This window comes from Schistocerca gregaria, chromosome 1 (genome assembly GCF_023897955.1).
Source record: "Schistocerca gregaria isolate iqSchGreg1 chromosome 1, iqSchGreg1.2, whole genome shotgun sequence".
In the NCBI taxonomy this organism is placed as follows: Eukaryota; Metazoa; Arthropoda; class Insecta; order Orthoptera; family Acrididae; genus Schistocerca; species Schistocerca gregaria.
This window is the reverse complement of record NC_064920.1, coordinates 985,902,979-985,924,014: the sequence shown is the minus strand read 5'-3', so window position 1 is coordinate 985,924,014 and position 21,036 is coordinate 985,902,979.

Here is a 21,036-nt window from a genome sequence, read left to right as displayed (position 1 = left end):
ACATATGGTGTAGATCATTGCTCTCGCTCTGCTTCAGAACTGATTGAAGTGGCTAAGTGAAATAAAGGGTGTGTCGTTCCAAATACACAATTCGCAATGATACATGCTTCATGCCTGGATGGCCTGTGATTCACGGAGGCAAAGCAGTGCTTCCGTTTGTGGCAATGTTGTCTGGGCTGCGCGTCCCTCTGGTCTCGAAGCAGATGACTCCGGTGCTGGAGCTAGCATTGTGTGGTTCTGTGATGCTGCCTGCAGTTCTTAAAGACTGGCGTGCTCTGAACACAATCCAATATGGTACACTGACGGAAAAGAAATTGTGCCACCAAAAAATATAAATGTAGAGTAATGAAATTTCGGGTATACATTTTGTTGTAACCGCAGGAAAGCCAAGTCTAAATGCAGTTGTTCTCAGACGATACACCAGAAATCATACGGGGAGATAGGGTTAACAGGGGACCCCAGGCGTGTCAGAGGGGTCACAAAAGATAACGACGCAGCCAGATAGCTGAGGCGGCGGTCCAAGCGGCCAGGCAGCTGCGCGTGATAAGCAAGGAAGCAGACTCAGCTCTTAAGATAAACAGGGCGCTCTGGGCAGGTCCCTCAATAAGCAATAACTTGCAGTATCAACACTCTTGGCTAGAGGGAGAAGTCTGGGAGCGGAGAGAGAAAGAAAGAGGGCCCTAGGTGGGGACCGCACTACGTCATGAGGAGCCAATGAAGGGCTCAGGACGCAGTGCGTGACCATATAGGGAGAGGCCCCTCTACCCCTCCACCCCTCCACCCAGCTTCTGAAGAAAAGTACTGAAGTTAATACTAAAACAATCCCTAATAAGGAAAAGTTGCACTCGACGCTACGTCATGCCAAGCGCTGGCGGGGTCGAAGGGGAAGAGCTAACAAAACTCGGAGGCACGCCGCTCCGGGGATCTCTCTCTCTCTCGGGTTTAGGCAGCGACGGTAGTCAGCGTGAGTAGCAGCCGACTTGGGCTGAGGGCGGGCTGCAGGCAGACAGTTGGAGATAGTCGCCGATGAGCGTTTAGGCAGCGACCGCGGGACTCTGACGTAGGGTGCTAGTGTGGGCAGCAAAATGCTGGAAAGTTCTATCAGGCAGCCAGAACGGTGGAAGTCAGTCACCGTCTCTGTAATGGGCTTGGCTATTCTGTAGGTACAATCACTACGCAGTTAGGGCGATCTGTATTCTTTATGAATAAATTAGAACTTTTATAACGTCCATACGAGTTTACTTCTACCAACATCCTAGCCTTGTACCTTCACACCAGGGAATTTAACATCTTAGCCAGATCAAAAGTCTCCCTCTCAATTAGGTCAACCGGCTAATTCCCGTTTACGAACCGTGTCGCTCAATCCCTCGCAAAACCCACGCTTGGGACGCGACATAAATAAAAGTTTTGGTGCCAGGTGTGGGGTACCACAAAGGCATTTAGGCAAAAAGGAGATAGGAGCCAGTAGATTTTGCTACAGAGACTGTGGCAATTAGCAGGAAGTTGTGGCGACTCGCAACTTTCAGCATTAGTAGCCCCACTACGACAGAGTCCAGAGAAGTAGTCCTCGCGGGTGCAGGGCAACGCAGGATAGCGGCAGCACGACGCGGAGCGACGAGGCACAGAGGTGCCTAAGCAGCCAGCGTTCGAGACCGGGGGTCCGGGCCGAGCAGCGGCAGCAGCCGTAGCAGCGGCAGCCGAGGCGAGCGACGGGGTCGGCACAGCCCAGCAGAGCGGCGGCCGACGCATCGCGGCAGCGCGGTACAGCGCGGGCATAGAGAGCACAGAGACAGCGCGGAGCAGCGCGGCACAACGCGGGACAACGCGGATCAGCGGAACAGACGGCGCACCACAAGAGAAGCGGTACATATAAAATTATATTAAGAATTTTGTATCTTGTATTGTAAAGTGCTAACATAGTTAAGTTGGTAAGATGGCCCAAACTAACGAAGTTCCGTCATCCTCCAGTAGCGGTAAGATATCAGTGAAAGAAGCCTTGTGTATAGTTCCAAAAGTGTTCGAAGGAAATAAGAGAGATCTTAGGGAGTTTATTGAAAATGTAGACGCTGCATTTGAACTTGTGAAACCGGAGGAACACGAAACGTTACTGAAGTTTGTTAAAGCCAAAATAACCGGAGAGGCCAGATCGAGGCTGCAAGTAAGGGAACGCACGGGGACATGGCAGGATTTAAAACATGTTCTAGAGGAAAATTATGCGAGTAAGCGTACCATTGACTACTACGCGTGCAAGATATTTCAATCGAGACAGGGACAAGGAGAGCCAATTGCGACATGGGCAAGCCGAATAGATGAAATGCAAAGGGATTTCAGGGAGCAGTAAGCAGAGTTACGGCTAGGGAGAACTTAAAGGGCGCAATAGAACTGGTTGATTCACTAGGAAGAGCATGCTTTATACAAGGGTTAAGCAATGATAGAATACAGACGATAGTAAGAAGTAGAGGCGATGAAATCACGCTAGCAGCGGCCGTGGAACTAGCATTGCAAGAAGAAAGTGCAATACTGTCAATGAAAGAGCGGGGACTAGCCCCAAGAGTAACTTTCAACCGGAGAAAGGAAACGGTGAAGAATACCAGAGATATTAGAGATTTGAAATGTTTCAATTGTGGATTGAGAGGGCACATGGCAAGCAAGTGTAGAAAGAATAGGCCAGAGGGAAGAGTACGGATAATGACGGGCAAAGAGTTTACGAATTTTTGTTACGGGTGCGACAAGCCAGGACATACAGACGCGGAATGCCGGGTAAGATTAAGAAAAATTCAGCCGATAGATACAAGAGACTTTAGAGGAAATCATAGGGAAGCTGATGGAGGGTTACGAGAGTGGAGGTGCCCACAATGTAATCTACCAGGGAACTGTGGAGTTCCGTGTACGAGGGTAAAAGACGTTGCTTGTTTCAAGTGTAAGCGGCCGGGACATTACGCGAAAGATTGTCACGCAGGGCCCTGGCACGCATGGAGAAAAGGCAGGGTGCCAGTATCGAGCAAAACCGGTAAAGTGGTGCAGGGAAACTAAGAGGCGGCAAGGCCGCACAGTCGGGCCTTGTTGCGATAGGTAAACCCTCAGTTAGGGTAATCGACTGTGCAACAGAAAATGACCTTTTTGGTTTTATACTGCATAGAATTAAAAAGATATTTGAAGTTGCTAATAGACACTGGAGCACAGTTGTGTCTGCTCAAGAGAACGAGTATTCCGATAAATAGTACACTTGCAATTAATGAAGCGGAAAGGCTTCGGCTAAAAGGTGTAACCAGTGAGGCCGTCAGCACAATAGGTACGGTACAGGTACACTTAAGTGTGGACGGTTCTGAGCAAGTAGGGCAAAAATTTCACGTGTACGGGAGAGGATTAGATATTCCGTACGACGGACTGATAGGCAGAAATTTCTTGACAGAGCATAGAGTTAAGTTAGACTATGCAGGTAAAATAGTGAGACTAAAAGGGCGAGATATACCCTTAGTAGTAGAGGAAGAGCCAAAGGGACATGAGAACGAACAAGATTCAGAAGTAGGCGGGGAAATAGGGCCCCGAGAGGAAAAAATAATGTTATTAAAGGTGGAAGGAAATGTAAAAAGGGGAATCGAAAAGGAAATGATTATTCCTAGGCAGGAGATTGCACAAGGGGTACATGTACCTGAAGCGTTAGTAAAAGTGCGAAATGGGAAATGCATAGTAAGTGCATTAAACTTGTCAGAAGACAGAGTGCAGTTAGGAAACGTCAGGTTAATGACGGAAGAATTAGAAAAAGTAGGGAAAATACGCGAAGTAAAATGTTGTACTAATGTCATAGGAAAGACAGAAAGTCGTACTAGTGTGTTGCGAAGGCAATTAAGAATGGATCATTTGAACGCTGAAGAGAAAAGCGCTCTAGCAGAGGTTTGCGCGGAATACGGAGATGTATTTCATCTACCAGGGGACAACCTGTCCTATACTTCCGCAGTGAAGCACAGAATACCGATCGCACCGGAACACGCGGGAAAGGTAGTAAACGCTAGACCGTACAGGATCCCGGAAGCGAAAAAGGAAGTGCTAAGGGAGCAAATAGAGCAGATGCTAAGAGATGACATAATTGTCGAGAGTAAGAGCGCTTGGAACGCACCGTTACTGTTAGTTCCAAAGAAGCTAGACGCTAGTGGCAAACAGAAATGGAGAATCGTAGTGGACTACAGACGATTAAATGATATCACTGTAGGCGATGCATTTCCACTACCGAATATCTCCGAGATACTGGATCAGTTAGGGCAAGCTAAGTACTTCTCGACGCTTGACCTCGCAAGCGGGTACCATCAAATATTGACGGACGAGAAGGACAGAGAGAAAACGGCATTTAGCTCAAACTATCAGCATTACGAATACAAACGAATGCCGATGGGACTGAAGGGAGCCCCAGGATGTTTTCAGAGACTGATGAATACAGTCTTGGCAGGTTTACAAGGAGTGAAATGCTTTGTATATCTAGACGACATAGTATGCTATGGGAAAAACCTGCAGGAGCATAACGAAAAGCTCCGGGAAATATTTGACAGGTTGCGAGAGCACAATTTGAAGCTGCAACCAGACAAGTGTGAATTCCTGAGGAAGGAAGTAATCTTCCTAGGTCATTGCATCACTGACAAAGGAATATCACCAGATATGGCGAAGGTGGAGAAGGTGAAGTTCTTCCCACAGCCAAAGACAACTAAGGAACTAAAAGGGTTTCTCGGATTGATAGGTTACTACCGCCGTTTCATTGCTAACTTCAGCAAGATTGCGAAACCTCTCCATGAGCTCTTAAAAAAGGGAGTGGAGTACCGATGGAGCGAACGTCAGAACAATGCGTTCGAAGAACTAAAAGAGAAATTAATAAACCCTCCGTTACTTCAGTACCCTGACTTTACGAAACCGTTCATCATTACAACGGATGCGAGTAACGCAGCCTTTGGTGCAGTGTTATCGCAAGGTAAGAAGATTGGCGAAGACTTGCCCATCGCATATGCATCCAGAGCATTGAACAAAGCCGAACTAAATTATAGCACAACGGAAAAAGAGTTGTTGGCTATAGTTTACGCAGTAAAACAGTTCAGACCATATGTATATGGCAGAAAGTTCACTGTAGTGACAGACCATAAGCCACTAACGTGGATATTTAGTGTCAAAGATCCGAGTTCGAGACTCCTGAAGTGGAGACTGAAACTCAAGGAGTATGATTATGAAGTAATATACAAGCCAGGAAAGTTAAATAGTAATGCGGATGCGCTGAGTAGAATAAGGCATGAAGGGAAGGAAGAGATAGATGCGAAGCAGAAGGTGGAGACAGAGATCTCGGCAGCAAAAGCAAATGGGGAAGAAAGTTCCGTAAACGTGCGGCAAGCACAAGTGTCGAGTGAAATAGAACAGGAAACGGATAGTGGTGAGGAAATTAGTCCCGAAGAAAAAGAAAATATACTAAAGGAAATGCATGACAATCCCTTGGGAGGTCACCAAGGAATGCACAGGACACTCGAAAGAATTAAAGCATACAAGCAGTGGCGCGGAATGAAGCGTGACATTGAAAATTACATTAGGAAATGCCCATCGTGTCAAAAGAATAAAAACACGCAAATGAAAACTAGGATGCCCTTAGAAATTACAGACACAGCAGAAACAGTATTCGGAAAGTGTGCGATGGATATAGTGGGTCCACTAGATGTATCTAATACGGGAAAAAGGTACATGTTAACATTCCAAGACGATCTGAGTAAATTTACCTTAGCAATCCCAATTGACAAACAAGATGCCGAAACAGTAGCTGAGGCATTTGTGGAAAAAGTAGTATTAAGGTATGGAATTCCATCAGTATTATTAACAGATCAAGGGTCTAACTTTCTGAGTGATGTATTTAAAAGTGTATGTAAATTGTTGAAGGTAAAGCGTATAAATACTACAGCGTACCACCCTGAATCAAATGGTGCACTAGAAAGAAGTCATAGAACTATTGTAGAGTATCTCAGACACTTTGTAACAGGAGATCAAAGTTCTTGGGACAAATGGGTACCGTATGCAATTTTTGTGTTCAACACTACACCACACAGCAGCACAGGATACACACCATTTGAATTACTATACGGAAGAAAGGTTAACATACCAGGAGCACTGCAGCAAGAAACACAGCAGGTAAGTTACAATTATGAAATGTATGTAAATAAACTAAGAGCGAGAATGCAGGAAGCCCACAGAGTGGCCAGAGACTCGATTATAAGAAGTAAGAAAATCAGTAAGGAACAGTATGACATGAAACAAAATCCAAAAAACTTCAAGGTAGGAGATAAAGTATTACTGCACGATGAGTCGGTGAGACGGGGTAGATCTCGGAAATTAGATTCACAATGGAGAGGTCCATTTGAAGTAGTAAAAGTGGAAGGTCCTAACGTAGTAATAAAAGTTAAAAGAAATAAGGAAACAAAAGTACATGCCAACAGGCTGAAACAATTCTTTTAAAATTCAGGTATGGCACTCAAGTGGCAGGTCGTGAAATTCGTCATAGTGATAACAGCATACTACATCACTGCATCAGAGCATGCAACAAATGAGTACCAAGTGACGCCATTTCCGAGTTCATCAGGACTATATTACGATAATACAGGACAGGTAGAAATATACAGTACCACATGGAGAATAGTCACATACGTAAATCTAGATATAATAACAGAAAGGTTTCAGAATGCAGAGAGGTATGGTAGGGCAGCGGTACAAAGGTGCCGAGAAACACTAACACAATTAAATGTAGGATTAATAGAATGCAGGGTACTAGACCAACAAGTAACCCATCATGTGGAAAAAATCACAGGATTGCAACTTTTAGTACAGCAGCTAACGAAACACGAGACCAGAAGGAAGAGAGGAGTATTCAACTTCGTCGGGCAGGTAAGTAAAATACTGTTCGGGACGTTGGACGAAGCAGATGCAGCATACTATAAGGAAAGAATAGACGCTATGGAGAAAAACTCAGAAGGGTTGTTGAGGCTAACAAAGGAACAGGTGGCAGTGGTAAGAGCCACATTGGCGGGAGTAAACAGGACGGTATATACACTAGAGTCAAATGAGCACGTTCTGAAGACAGGTATGCAAAGACTAGAACGATTCATGAAGGAATACGTGAAGGAAACCGATATAGGGTTTAAACGTGTAGCGTCCTTCGCCACAGTAACAGAGCAAGTATTACAACTATCGGCAGTGTTTGGTCAGATCGAAGAGGAATACGAACAAATGATAAATGCCATTGTAAATGCTCAGAAGGGAATACTACAGCCTCATATAATTAATCCAGTCCAAATTGTAAAATACCTAAGTTTAATACGGGAAGAGCTAAAAGATGTAAAGTTTCCTGTTCCTCTTACGGAGTCCTCAGGTTATCTATTGTTCAGAATAATTGATTTAGATGTTTTCATCTCGGGTAGCATACTAGGATATGTAATTAATATTCCATTAATAAATAATAACAATTTCAATTTGTATAGAGTACTCCCACTACCAAAAGAAATTCCAAACATGAAAGGTAAATATGTGTACATACAGCCAGAGAAAGAATTCTTACTAATAGATGAATCCAAAAGGCAGTACGCGAAACTTTCTGCGGAGGAACTAAAATGCAAGGAGCTAAGTAAAAATAGGAGACTGTGCAAACAAGCACTCGCCTTGCTGTCACCATTCGACCACGAAGAGTGCGAAGCCAAATTGTTGCAACCGGTAAGAGACATTCCGGAAGATTGTGTGCGAAAAATAGTCGCACTGAATCAGAGCCTTTGGACTCATCTAAACAGTAACGAATGGCTATATGTAGCACCGAAGGAAGAAGGCTTAACAGTATTGTGTGGAAGGGAACCACCAAAGGTCCTAGTAATAAAAGGGGTAGGAAAAATTAGTTTTTACAGTAAATGTAAGGGGTATGGCACTAGAGTGTTCATACAAACAGATAGAGTGATCCAGAGTAATGTGACGAAGAAAGACATAGTTCCGCAGATCAATCTAGAATTCGATTGTTGCGTGGTAAACAAGGAAAAAAGGAATGTCTCAACGTTAGCATTAGATTTGCCATTGGACCAGGTAATAACACAGTTAGACGACTTGAAAGTCGCAGGAAAAAGACTGGATGATGTCCAGAAGATGGTAGAGAGACAAGAGGAGGAAATGAAGTACTCCAGGTACTTCACACATTACTCCATAACTACGTATGTAGCCATATCAATAGTTATTCTAATCATAATAACACGCTGTTGTAAAAACTGTAAATGTTGTGAAGACTGTTTTAAAAGTATATGGAAATATTTTGAAGACAGTGATTGTTGTGGAAAAGTATGTATAAGAAATACCATAGTGAACCAATACCCAGAGACTAGTTCAGCTAGAAGACACAGTAATAAAGAACCTGAAGAGATAGTAATTTATGAAAGATGTGGAAAAGACCAAGGTGATACGGTCGCTTTCAGAAACAGACGTTAAATAACTGTATTTGAAATGTGTAATTGAAATGTAACTGTATTTGAAATATGTAATTGAAATGTAACTGTATTTGAAATATGTAATTGAAATGTAACTGTATTTTAAATGTAATTCTAATTGAAATGTGAATGTATGTATCAATGAAAATGTCTTTTGATTTTAATGCAAATGCTTTTGACATAACTGAATGTTAGGCATGTGTAATGTAATTGTATTATTGTGTGTTTAATGAATTTGACTTTACTAAATGAAAATGAAAAATATAACATATCAGATGCTAATGTAATAAACAAATCTGTAAAGCATGTAATGGAAAAAAAAGAGTCACAATTGACGCTACTCTGAGGAGTAACGCCAATTTCCCTGGCGGGGGAGGTGTTGTAACCGCAGGAAAGCCAAGTCTAAATGCAGTTGTTCTCAGACGATACACCAGAAATCATACGGGGAGATAGGGTTAACAGGGGACCCCAGGCGTGTCAGAGGGGTCACAAAAGATAACGACGCAGCCAGATAGCTGAGGCGGCGGTCCAAGCGGCCAGGCAGCTGCGCGTGATAAGCAAGGAAGCAGACTCAGCTCTTAAGATAAACAGGGCGCTCTGGGCAGGTCCCTCAATAAGCAATAACTTGCAGTATCAACACTCTTGGCTAGAGGGAGAAGTCTGAGAGCGGAGAGAGAAAGAAAGAGGGCCCTAGGTGGGGACCGCACTACGTCATGAGGAGCCAATGAAGGGCTCAGGACGCAGTGCGTGACCATATAGGGAGAGGCCCTTCTACCCCTCCACCCCTCCACCCAGCTTCAGAAGAAAAGTGCTGAAGTTAATACTAAAACAATCCCTAATAAGGAAAAGTTGCACTCGACGCTACGTCATGCCAAGCGCTGGCGGGGTCGAAGGGGAAGAGCTAACAAAACTCGGAGGCACGCCGCTCCGGGGATCTCTCTCTCTCGGGTTTAGGCAGCGACGGTAGTCAGCGTGAGTAGCAGCCGACTTGGGCTGAGGGCGGGCTGCAGGCAGACAGTTGGAGATAGTCGCCGATGAGCGTTTAGGCAGCGACCGCGGGACTCTGACGTAGGGTGCTAGTGTGGGCAGCAAAATGCTGGAAAGTTCTATCAGGCAGCCAGAACGGTGGAAGTCAGTCACCGTCTCTGTAATGGGCTTGGCTATTCTGTAGGTACAATCACTACGCAGTTAGGGTGATCTGTATTCTTTATGAATAAATTAGAACTTTTATAACGTCCATACGAGTTTACTTCTACCAACATCCTAGCCTTGTACCTTCACACCAGGGAATTTAACATCTTAGCCAGATCAAAAGTCTCCCTCTCAATTAGGTCAACCGGCTAATTCCCGTTTACGAACCGTGTCGCTCAATCCCTCGCAAAACCCACGCTTGGGACGCGACAATTTGTATGGATTCCATATTTAAGTCTACATGCAAAATGCTGGTACATTAATAACAGGTATAACCAGCATAAGGCCAACGGCCTTGTCGCAGTGGTAAAACGGGTTTCCGTCAGATCACCTTAGTTAAGCGCTGTCGGGCTGGGCTAGCACTTGAATGGGTGACGATCCGGTCTGCCGAGCGCTGTTGGCAAGCGGGGTGCACTCAGCCCTTGTGAGGCAAATTGAGCTAGTTGATTAAGAAGTAGCGGCTCCGGTCTCGGAAACTGACACACGGTCGGGAGAGCGGTGTGCTGACCACTTGCCCCTCCATATCCGCATCCAGTGACGCCTGTGGACTGAGGATGACACGGCGGCCGGTCGGTAACCGTTGGACTTTCATGGCCTGTTCGAGAGGAGTTTAGTTTAGAGTTTAGTACAACCACCATAATGTTGAATGGAAACATGCATGCATTTTGTTGTACAGGTGCCAGATGTTAGTTTGTGGTATGGAGTTCCATGCCTGTTGCACTTGGTGGGCCAGTACAGGGACGGATAGTGCTGGAGTTGACGTGTGTTGATGTTACATATGTGCTCTATTGGAGGCAGTTCTGGTGATCGAGCAGGTCAAGGCAACATGTCGACACTGTGTAGAGCATATTGGTTTACAATTGCGATATATGGGCGAGGAAAACACACCCTGGAGTACCGTTCGTGAATGGCAGAATAACAGGTTGAATCACTAGACTGACGTCCAAATTTGCAGTCGGGGTGCACGGGAAAACGACGGGAGTGCTCCTGCTGTCATACGGAATCACACACCAGACGGTAACTCCAGGTGAGGTCCACTACGCGTAGTATGCAGACAGGTTAGTTGCATACCCTCAGCTGTCCTCCTGCTAATAAACATACGGCCATCACTGTCACCAATACAGAACCAGCTCTCATATCTCCACCCTGCCCTCCATTGGGTCCCCGCTTGACACCACTGAAGTGGCAGATAATAGTGGTTTGAGGTCAGTAGAATGCACACTACAGGGCGTCTTGTTTGGATCTATCTTTGAAGTAACCGATTGGTAACAGTACTTTGTGTAACTGTAGCGCCAACTGTTGTTCAATAGCCGGCCGATGTGCCCGTGCGGTTCTAGGCGCTTCAGTCTGGAACCGCGTGACCGCTACGGTCACAGGTTCGAATCCTGACTCGGGCATGGATGAGTGTGATGTCCTTAGGTTAGTTAGGTTTAATTAGTTTTAAGTTCTAGGCGACTGATGACCTCAGAAGTTAAGCCACAGACGACTACCGTGTGCCATTGCGATAAACCGAACACGATGGTCTTTCCTCTCTGTAGTGCCACGTGACCGTCCGGAGCCTGTGGCCTTAAAAGCATTCTTGACCAACATCTACTCCACACGTCCAATCTGTAGGGTAAGTAACCTTCACGACTGATACAGCGTTTATGTAAAGCAAACCTGAGTTACAGCCCCATAGTGGTGTTACTAGCGTCACTCTTATGAGATGTCGCACAACTCCTTGTTGAGTAGCGACTTTTTTTCTGTCAGTTTCTTATTGATATGCTATGCCCGCCATACTGTTGCCTTATGAGTGTGCAAAAGGAGTGTTCCTGCAGTGCCGAATTCAGTATGGAATGTTGCAGCATTTCTCACCTTCAAATGCAGTAAAAGAAGCAGCGTGCGATAATTCGCCTTATCAACAGGCTGATCCTTTATGTTTTCGCTGCCCTGGCGGCATGTTGTTCTTCTCTGGCGTCGGGATCTCAAAGTGTACCACGACTACAGACAAGCACCTGAAAAAAAAGTTCTTTTACGTTAGCGAGGTGGTTCTTAAAACTTCACACCTAGTTGAAAATCCGCTTATAGGAGAGTGGCGACAACCAGAAATAATGCACTTGTAATGGTTTAGGCCGAAGGATAATAATATTCGAAACCTCCAGGAATGTCTGGTAAGGACCCCACATCGTGCAGCACTATTACAAAAGGGGACGGACAGGTGCAGTGTAGGCATTCTCTTTAATAGATCTGTTGCAGCTTCTAAGTGTCCCGACAATAAAATGCAATCTTTAGTTATCCTTTCCCACTACATTTTCTGTGTGTTCTTTCCAATATAAGTTGTTTGTAATAGTAATTACTAGATATTTAGTTGAAGTTACGGCATTTAGATTTGATTCATTTATCGTGTAATCGAAGTTTAACGGATTCCGTTCAACACTCACGTGGATGATATCGAACTTTTCATTATTTAGGGTCCACTGCCAGTTTTCGCACCATACAGATATCTTGCCCGAATCGGTTTGGGGTCCGCACATTGCATTGATACCATAACGATATGATTTAGGTGTGATTTCTGTCGTCTGCGGCCGGTGCTTATCTCTCACGAGATCTCTACCGCATGACACACGATGAAGAGTGATACGAAAAAACGAAAATGTGAACTGCAGGTGGGTGTTTCGATAGCCAGTATCACGTCGCGTCCGTATCATAGATTCATAGCGCTTGAGGGAGCACTGCCTGAATAATTTTCAGGTAAAAATGTTTGACAGCAGGGGCAGTAAATCAAGGGCTACCCTTCTACCAAAGACCTGCTTCAGTCATTCAACGTGAGTTTATTGCTGAGCCTTATTGTAGGGTGTATACATAAATATGTTTTGTTTTTCGCAATTAATGCCATAAAAATAAATAGAAAACATTTTGTCACAAGAAAGTACAATACCTAATTACTTATTTCAGTCACAGTTGAAGGGTGCTTCATGTGATCACATACAGTTTCGACATTTAATGATCATTTTCACATCTACACTGGTTGATTGCTGGAAATCGAGTTGAACTCACAAGGGCTCAAGTCAGGAGAGTGCAGTAGATGGGATATCACTTAGCAGCCCCATCAGTCAAACAAATCAGCAACAGTTTGCACTGTACGCGCTCGAGCATTGTCCTGAAAGATGATGATCAGGTCCTGTAGGAAGTGTCATCACTTCTGTCTTTAAGCTGGTCGTAGGTTGTGTTGCAATAATGAACAGTATACAGGCAGAAGTGATGATCCTTTCTGAAGGAACTGACCATCATTTTTCAGGGCAATGCTCAAGCGCGTACAGTGCGAGCTGTTACTTATTTGTTTGACTGATGGGGCTGCTAAGTGCTGTACCATCTACTGCACTCCCCTGACTTCAGCCCTTGTGAGTTCAACTCGATTTCTGAACTGAAGGGAACACTTTACAGCATTCACTTCAGAACTGCTACAAGTTCGTCTGGCAATAGACCGCGTCGCTCGAACTGTCAACACAACTGGCACTGCTAAGAGTATCCTACGACTTCCACATCGCTGGCAACTAGTTACACGCAATGCTGGTGACTACTTTGAAGGTCAGTAAAACTTTGAAAGACGTATCTATTTTGTACGAGCTATAACTAAATAGCTGCCACTATTAGAGTTCCAATCCTCGTATCTTTTTTGAGGATTGTATCTCACAATGAAATGAGTGGATTCGGATGATAAATTATTTTGAAATAATGTCACGGTGACAGATTCATGGCATATTTACATTAAATAGCTTGAAATTTTTAGCGAAGCCACTTGAGAAATGTCAGGATTGAAAAACTGATATGTTTGAAATTTTTAATGAATGGTAAAATCAAAAAACGATGCTTTGGCTGCAGAAAGCCAACAGAATCACTGTCTGACATATGTACTGAGGGGGAAATATAAATATCGAATATTGCATTCTCTTCGTGTGGTTATAAGTCAAATTCATCACAGAAGAGAAACATTTTGAAGCCGTAAATAGCTTTTAACATCCACCTCGTTTCGTGAATAGCATTTGACGATATTTTGTGTCGCCAAGGAAGATTGCAATTAATTGTAAATATTCAGCAGGACTATATAGTTGCCACCGTTGTTGATGAGCTTTTATACAAAAAAAAACATCAATTACGGTGTAGCTAGAGTGCCAGTTTGACACACAATTAATTTACGCCCCCGCGAATTGTAAAAGAAAACCATTAACTTCCGTTTAACAGTCAGTAGCTTGGTTCCAGTTATATCACGCGACTAATACCTGAGCGAATAAATTCCCTTTCAAGTGAACTGAAGAAGAAGGTATTGCACATAGTGACACATACCTTCTCTCTAACCTGGAAAATTAAAAGGAACATTTCAGCTCGCTCAGCAGTCTCTACAGGACTTAGAGTGATTCACCCGACGTAATCTGTGAAATGAGAAAACATTAGGAAATAAATGAATTTGTTATGAAGTAGTGCTTTGTGAAGCAGATATTGTTTTCTGGACTTTCTAAATTTATAAGCCCATATGTACTAATTCCCATCGTCGAAATTTTGTACAGCACATTTTTGCTTAGGATTGAACCAACCAGGTGGGTGGCTCTTGAAATACCACAATTTTAAAAGTACCACACACGAACTGCTCTGCCGGTTCGGTGGCCGAGCGGTTCTAGGCGCTTCAGTCCGGAACCGCGCGACCGCTACGGTCGCAGGTTCGAATCCTGCCTGGGGCATGGATGTGTGTGATGTCCTTAGGTTAGTTAGGTTTAAGTAGTTCTAAGTTCTAGGGGACTGATGACCTCAGAAGTTAAGTCGCATAGTGCTCAGAGGCATTTGAACCGTTTGAACGAAGTGCTCTATCGTGCACACAGCCGACACGCGCGGCGGGTCGCAGCCATTACAGGCGTCCACCAAACACTGCCAGCGAGCATCGAACGTATGCCGGCGTAGTGAGACATCGTGTTACGCCCTGTTACCTGTCATTTATGGGTCCGCCCTCTAGAGTGACAGCGAGTATCCTTTGCAAACGCTGCGACAGCCATCGGACCTTGCTCCCTCAGTAGTGGAGGATGAATTAGCTTCCTTTCTGACCGAAACATACAGTTCTAATGCGGAGAAAATTCAAGTTGCTTGAAAATGTTTCTGAGGGCACAGTTACGCAGCCACCATTCTCATGATACAAGGATACTCCAAAGAGCTTCTCTTGTGCTACAACATTCCAATATAAGACACTTTCGTTGAAGCTGCACAGTTCTTGTGTGCAGCCTGAACACGCAACTGCATAACTGCTGCGGTTTCTTTACTCACTATCTTTTCGTTTACCTACTGGCGCAGATGATGTAATTAGTTCATTAGATAAAGAAGAAAAATATACAAATTTCATAAATAAATTAACAAGGTACAAGAAACGAAAAACTGGCATTAAAAAAGTAAAAAAAAAGAAACCAATACAATTTGTTGACATAACAAGAACAAAGAATGTGGTAAACGCTCATATAAAGTGCACAATATTAAATTTCATATCCAGTCATCCCCTCAACCAAACATAAGCTGAACGCTGAGTTATATCGAGAATAAGTTGAATCCCATTAAAGAGAAAGTCAGAAAAAGAAATGTAAACAGTGAAAGAAATAGCAGTCAACGATGGGTCTGATACGGCGAAAACAGAGAGGCTAGAATGACGTAGCACAATAAAATACAGACATAAACTTGGGAATATTCTGAGGATAAATCTTCCTTACGTAGCATATGTTACAACAGTCACGCTCCAAGCAAATTTAAGCAACGCCACACAAAACCCAACGAGTGGGCCCATACCAACAGTGGTTGGATGGGCATTATAGTACTCACACTGAGTATTGGTCAGCAAATGTGCCTGATCTCTACGCACTGGAACATATCGGGTGTCACCTGCATACCGGTAAACCAACATCCCGTAATTTGCGGGAATTCCCTGACCTATACGTAGACACCTGGTGCCACATGCTTATGGAATCCTGTCAAGGACTTGTAGAAGCCATTAAAAGCAGGACCTCTGTGGTACTATGTTTGAAAAGTGGAATAACACTATATTAAACATGCGCTCATAACGTTTTGGCTCTTCATTGTATATGAAATGTATTTGATATGTGCTTACGTGGGCCAAGCCACGGGAAAAAGACTCATTCTAAACTCATGGAACGATTTCATCCAGGTATGACATATATATTAGTTACAATCTGAGAGGAATGCTGTGGGGATGAGAACTACCAGTCTTCTACTGGGGTGAGCATGATAACATGGAGAAAGAAGGGAGAGGAGCAGATGGGCAGAAATAGAGAGAGAAGGAGGAGCTAGATACAGATGTAGAGGAGGAGGAGGAGGAGGAGGAGATGTGACAGACATAAGGAGAGGTGGAAATGGACAGAGAGAGAAGACAGGAGAAGATGGACAGAGGGGGAGGTAGAGAAGGGGGAAGAAGAGGTGGACAGGGAGAGAGGGAGGAGAGGATAGAGAGGGTGAAGAGGAGGAGTTGGACAGATAAAGGAAAGAGGATGAGATAAACAGCAGGAGGAGGAGAAGATGGACAGAGAGGGGGGAGGAAGAGATGGATAGAGAGAGGGGGATGGAGGAAATAGAAAAAGATAGGGTAACGAAGTGTAGGACTAATAGAAGATTGAAGAAAGTATGCCGGGTACTCAGCTGGTAATATCGGTAAAGGCTGTACTCGTTGTGATCACAGTTGCTGTCTTAGGTTTAGATTAAACGGCAGTTTCCAAAGCTAATTTGATAAATGATGTATCTGAGTCTTTACCCCTGCACCCTAAGAACAAAATTAGCACGGCTAATGCGCTAAACGTATTAAAGGTGGCTACAAAGTTATGTCGACTTCCATAATACTTTCTTCCAACGTCAAGGACGTAATTGCTTACACGTGGAGTAGTGAGCTTGAGAAGAAGATCGTATCTTTGTCTTTATAGTGGTAGTAGGTGTAATCAAGAATAACGGTAATTAGCACAAGCAGTATTATTACAGCACGAGTCAACAAAAGAAATTACTCTTTTTGCATCAGTAAACAACACCCCATATCTTCAGTCCTTCGAAATGGCGTGACGCAGAGCAGAGGAACTACAACCGTAATGCCAAGAGCCGTCTGCAATAACGGCAGCACTATTAAAATTCTGCAGCACGCCTTAATAGCTGCACCCGCGTGGTATTATTGTTCACTAACGAGCGCGGGGCTAGAGCGCCGCGCCAAGTAAACCGCCACAAATGAGGTACTGGGTCATAACCTATCCCCACTAGAATTTGCACAAGAATGATAAGGGTTTTTAATCTCTTAGACCTTCATGTATAGCATAAGGCGTGGAAGAGACTGCTCGGCTGGAAATAAAAAAAAAAAAAAACAATTCTCTAAATAACAAGACGTAGGAACAGGATAACTTTCCTAGGACATAGCTCTCTTAGGCGTACAGAAGAGAGCTGGTCGAAGTAATCAAATGTTAGAAAAGACAAGCCATCGTTAAAACCTGGAACGGCATTTCCCTTTCGTCGTTCTTTTTTTTAAATCGAATATTACTGTATACTAAGACAAAATAAGCCTGAAATCACAGACGTGCCCTTCACCAAGCGTTGTCAGTTTTAATCTAATGCTCCATTCGAATTCAATGTCAGTTGCATGCATGAGTTTTAAGTGATGTCCTACCTTACTCCACAACGTTACATCCAGAAATATTCTTTTCGTTCCTGTGTATCTACTACAACAAACTGCCTTGTATGGGTTTTCCTTGTGCTGATCGTCTCACAGTCGACTATTATAGTACGTCTTTCTAATTACCCTCTTCTTCTGCCAAGCATTTTTTACGAATTCAGATTTTCTTAGTATTACCTCTTAATCTCATATGTTATCAAGTGCATTATCAGTGGCGAAGCGTGGCATTTTTTGTAGAGTAGGCTGAGATATACGAATTTAGAAAAAAGAAAAAAAATCTTAAAACAAATCTTATAAAACAGAAATACTGCCGAAGGAACTTAGTTACACATTTCTACTTCGATTGGAACTACTACAGAAATTGTGAAAAATTCATAAAACTACTAAATATCTACACATTAAAAAAACACATAGTAATGCATCGTAACATCTTTTTATAAATGTGATCTATTCTTCTGTCCTTTTTCTGGGCGTAAACATCAATGACGCGAGATATGAGATCCTGCTGATTGGTTGAAGGTTTCACAGTTCCCTGCTCTACAGCCAAAATCACCAAGTTTGACAGTCTGTTATTTCTTATTGTGTTACGAAGGTAGGCCCTAACGCGTTTCAATGTTCTCATGCTGCTTCTGCAAAATCCAGTGGTTGCTTAAGTTACAAGAACTAACGAAAGTAACTTCACACATTCAGATAACACATTTTTAAACTATTATTTATAATGGATCTAAGGAGGTCCTGAGGCTCTAGACGCATATCCTCATTGCTGTAAATAAACGGTAAATGCTCTTTCCACTTTTTCATTGTCAATAATGGATATATTTTAATGAGTTTTTCAACGTCACATGTAGAGAAACTGTTTGTCCTGCTATAACCTGAGAACTTTTTCTCATTTACAAGTTCTGTAAAATCTGTTTCATGGAAGTCATGGAAACTAGTTTCGATATTTACTGCTACTGTGTTAATTATTTCGAATACTAGCCTTCTTAGCTTCTGGACAATTACTTCTGTTTCGTTAAAATTTCAGATACTCCTGCTGAGTTTATATGGCTCTTAGTTTCCATGATGTATTTCAGAATAATTTCCTCACACCTTAGTCATTCCCCAGCCTTAATGCAGTTTTCAGTTTCAAGCTTACTGCGTCTTATGTCTACAGTTTTACTTCTCAAGATGTCAAACAAGATGCTTGTATGCTGGAAAATGGAATTGTGCAGTTGCAGTATAAAAAGAAAAGTCTGGTCTTTCGTATGTAATGTAGCCCAAATGCTTGATGTGCGGAATTATCATCACAATCTTTTTTTTATTTCTTTCGAATAACCCATTTGGAGGGTACGATGAATCAACTTTGGCTACTCTTCATTGTATTAGATTTCCTCAGTTTCCAAATTTCCTTCATCGTTTTAGTGTTGTTCCCTTTCTTCTTGAGTCCTCTTTCGTCCAGTTATTTTCTTTCTCTCCTGAAATTATGCCTTTTGAACTGCGTTTCTGAAATGTGTTCTGTTTTCTATTGTCTATTGTAACTCCAGCATTTTCAATGTCCTTTTCAGTCTCTATGAACCATGCTGGCTTGGATTTGTAGCTATTGAGTAATGTGAATATCCGCTTGGTTAGTCTGTTGTTATCCATTCTGAATATATGTCCAAAAAACTGTAGTGTCCTCTTCCTCATTACATCAGTTAGTTTCTCCGTTTTAAGATATAGCTCTCTTCTTGGTCTTAACCTGTATTAAGCATTATCGTTTCTTTTAGCTCCCAGTATTTTCCTTAAAATTCTTCTCTCGACCTTCTCTAGTTTCTCAAGATCTCCATTTCTTGTCAGTTTAAGTGTTTCTGCCGCATAGATAGCTTCAGGTCTGGCCACTGTTTGGTAGTGTCTTAATTTCGTGTTCCAGAACAAGGATTTTTTATTATAAACGTTTTGTCATATGAAACACTCTTTCCATTTTGTGCACTCCAGTTCCTATAGCTATCTTTTCTTTGGCATTGTATGTAATCCACTCTCCTAGGTATTTAAAGGAATCTGTTTTGTGTATTGTGTTGTTGTCAACTGCAATATTTTGAGGATCATCACAGATGTTTGTCATAAACTTTGTTTTTTCATAGGATATTTGTAGTCCTACTTTGGCTGCTTGTTTTTGTAGTTCCCTTATTTGTTCTTGGGCATTGTCTAGTGAATCAATGCCATGTCATCTGCGAAGGCTAAACAGTCGACAGTGATCTTGTTTGGATTTCTCCCTAGTTGAATCCCTTCAGTATTGATGGCCTTCCTCCATTCTCGAACTATCTTCTCCAAGACACAATTGAAAAGCAGAGGTGACAGACTATCTCCCTGTCGAACACTTGACTTTATTTCAAACGGTTTTGAGAGCTCTCCCCTAAATTTTACTTTCGATTTTGTATTTGTCAAAGTACCTTTAATTATTGCAGTTGTTTTAGCATCGAGTTCCAATTCTTTTAAGATATCAAGCAGTGTATTTCTGTCACTTAAATCATACGCTTTTTTAAAATCCACAAAAGTAATTACATATTTTAAGTTCCTGATTTTCCTCATTTCTATTATGTTCTTTAAGTTTAGTATTTGTTCTGCACATGACCTTCCCTTTCTAAATCCCCTTTATTGTTTATCACATTGTTAGGTTCTGTATAATGAAGAATAATGATTTGTACAGCGCGTGAATGAAAACTCCATCTTGTTCCACAAAGACCTGATAGTTAAAATCCCTTTCCCTCAGACGTTCACTTGCTTTACTGGGACGGCTAAAAATGCGTGAAAACCTGACAGATTGGCTACAAAAACTTTTAGTTGCATAATATTTTTATAAGCATAGAGTAAGACTAGGTTCAATTGATACGCGTAGCAGTGGATAGAGAGAACATGAGGTTACGCTTGTTCCACAGTAGACTGGAAACCATAATTATTCCGTTCCATTTCACTGCAGCCGTCGTATGTCTGCGACACTGGCTTGTTTTAATCAATATTCCTACTGCATAGCACTTTCAACAAAACAGTGGCTATGCCTTGTGCACTCAAGTCCTTATATACGTCATAAAACCCTACGAATCTCACTTGTATTCCTCCTGATTCGTCATTTGAAAGACGAGAAATTACACTCATTTGACTTCTAGTTGAGGCATCCGTTGTTTCGTCGGCTTGTACTGATTTAAAAGGACAATTTTTAACTTCACTTGAATTTTTTCTTGAACAACACCCCTAGTACAAACTATTAAATCGTTTTGGGTGTCAGAGAAAGTGCCCTTAAATACTCCATCGGATGCTAAATGATATTTCCTGTACGGGTTTTCTACTGCCAAGAAACCCAGAAGTTCTAAATAATTTCCTTTATTTACTGATACCTCAGATTCGTCTTGACTTCGAAAGCTAACTCTTGCAGTCCTAAAAAGCAGATTGTCGAAATAAGTCTCTTCATTACACTTCCGTTTTGATTAACCTTTTCTTTGTTTTACAAAGCTTACAAGCGTGTTGCTTGTGAAAGAGAATGGTCAGTTCTTGCTGTGTCTAGCTGATTGTATTTAACAGCGTGAAATGGGACATTCACGCTTTTTAGCTGTCGAAAGGAAATTTTGAACGCCTGCTTCGCCTACTCCTCAGTTACGCCATTCAAAACCGTCATTACTCATTCCAAATAGTACACAGTAAAAGCAAAAAGGTTTGTTCCTTAGATGGCTGCCACTTAACAGCCGC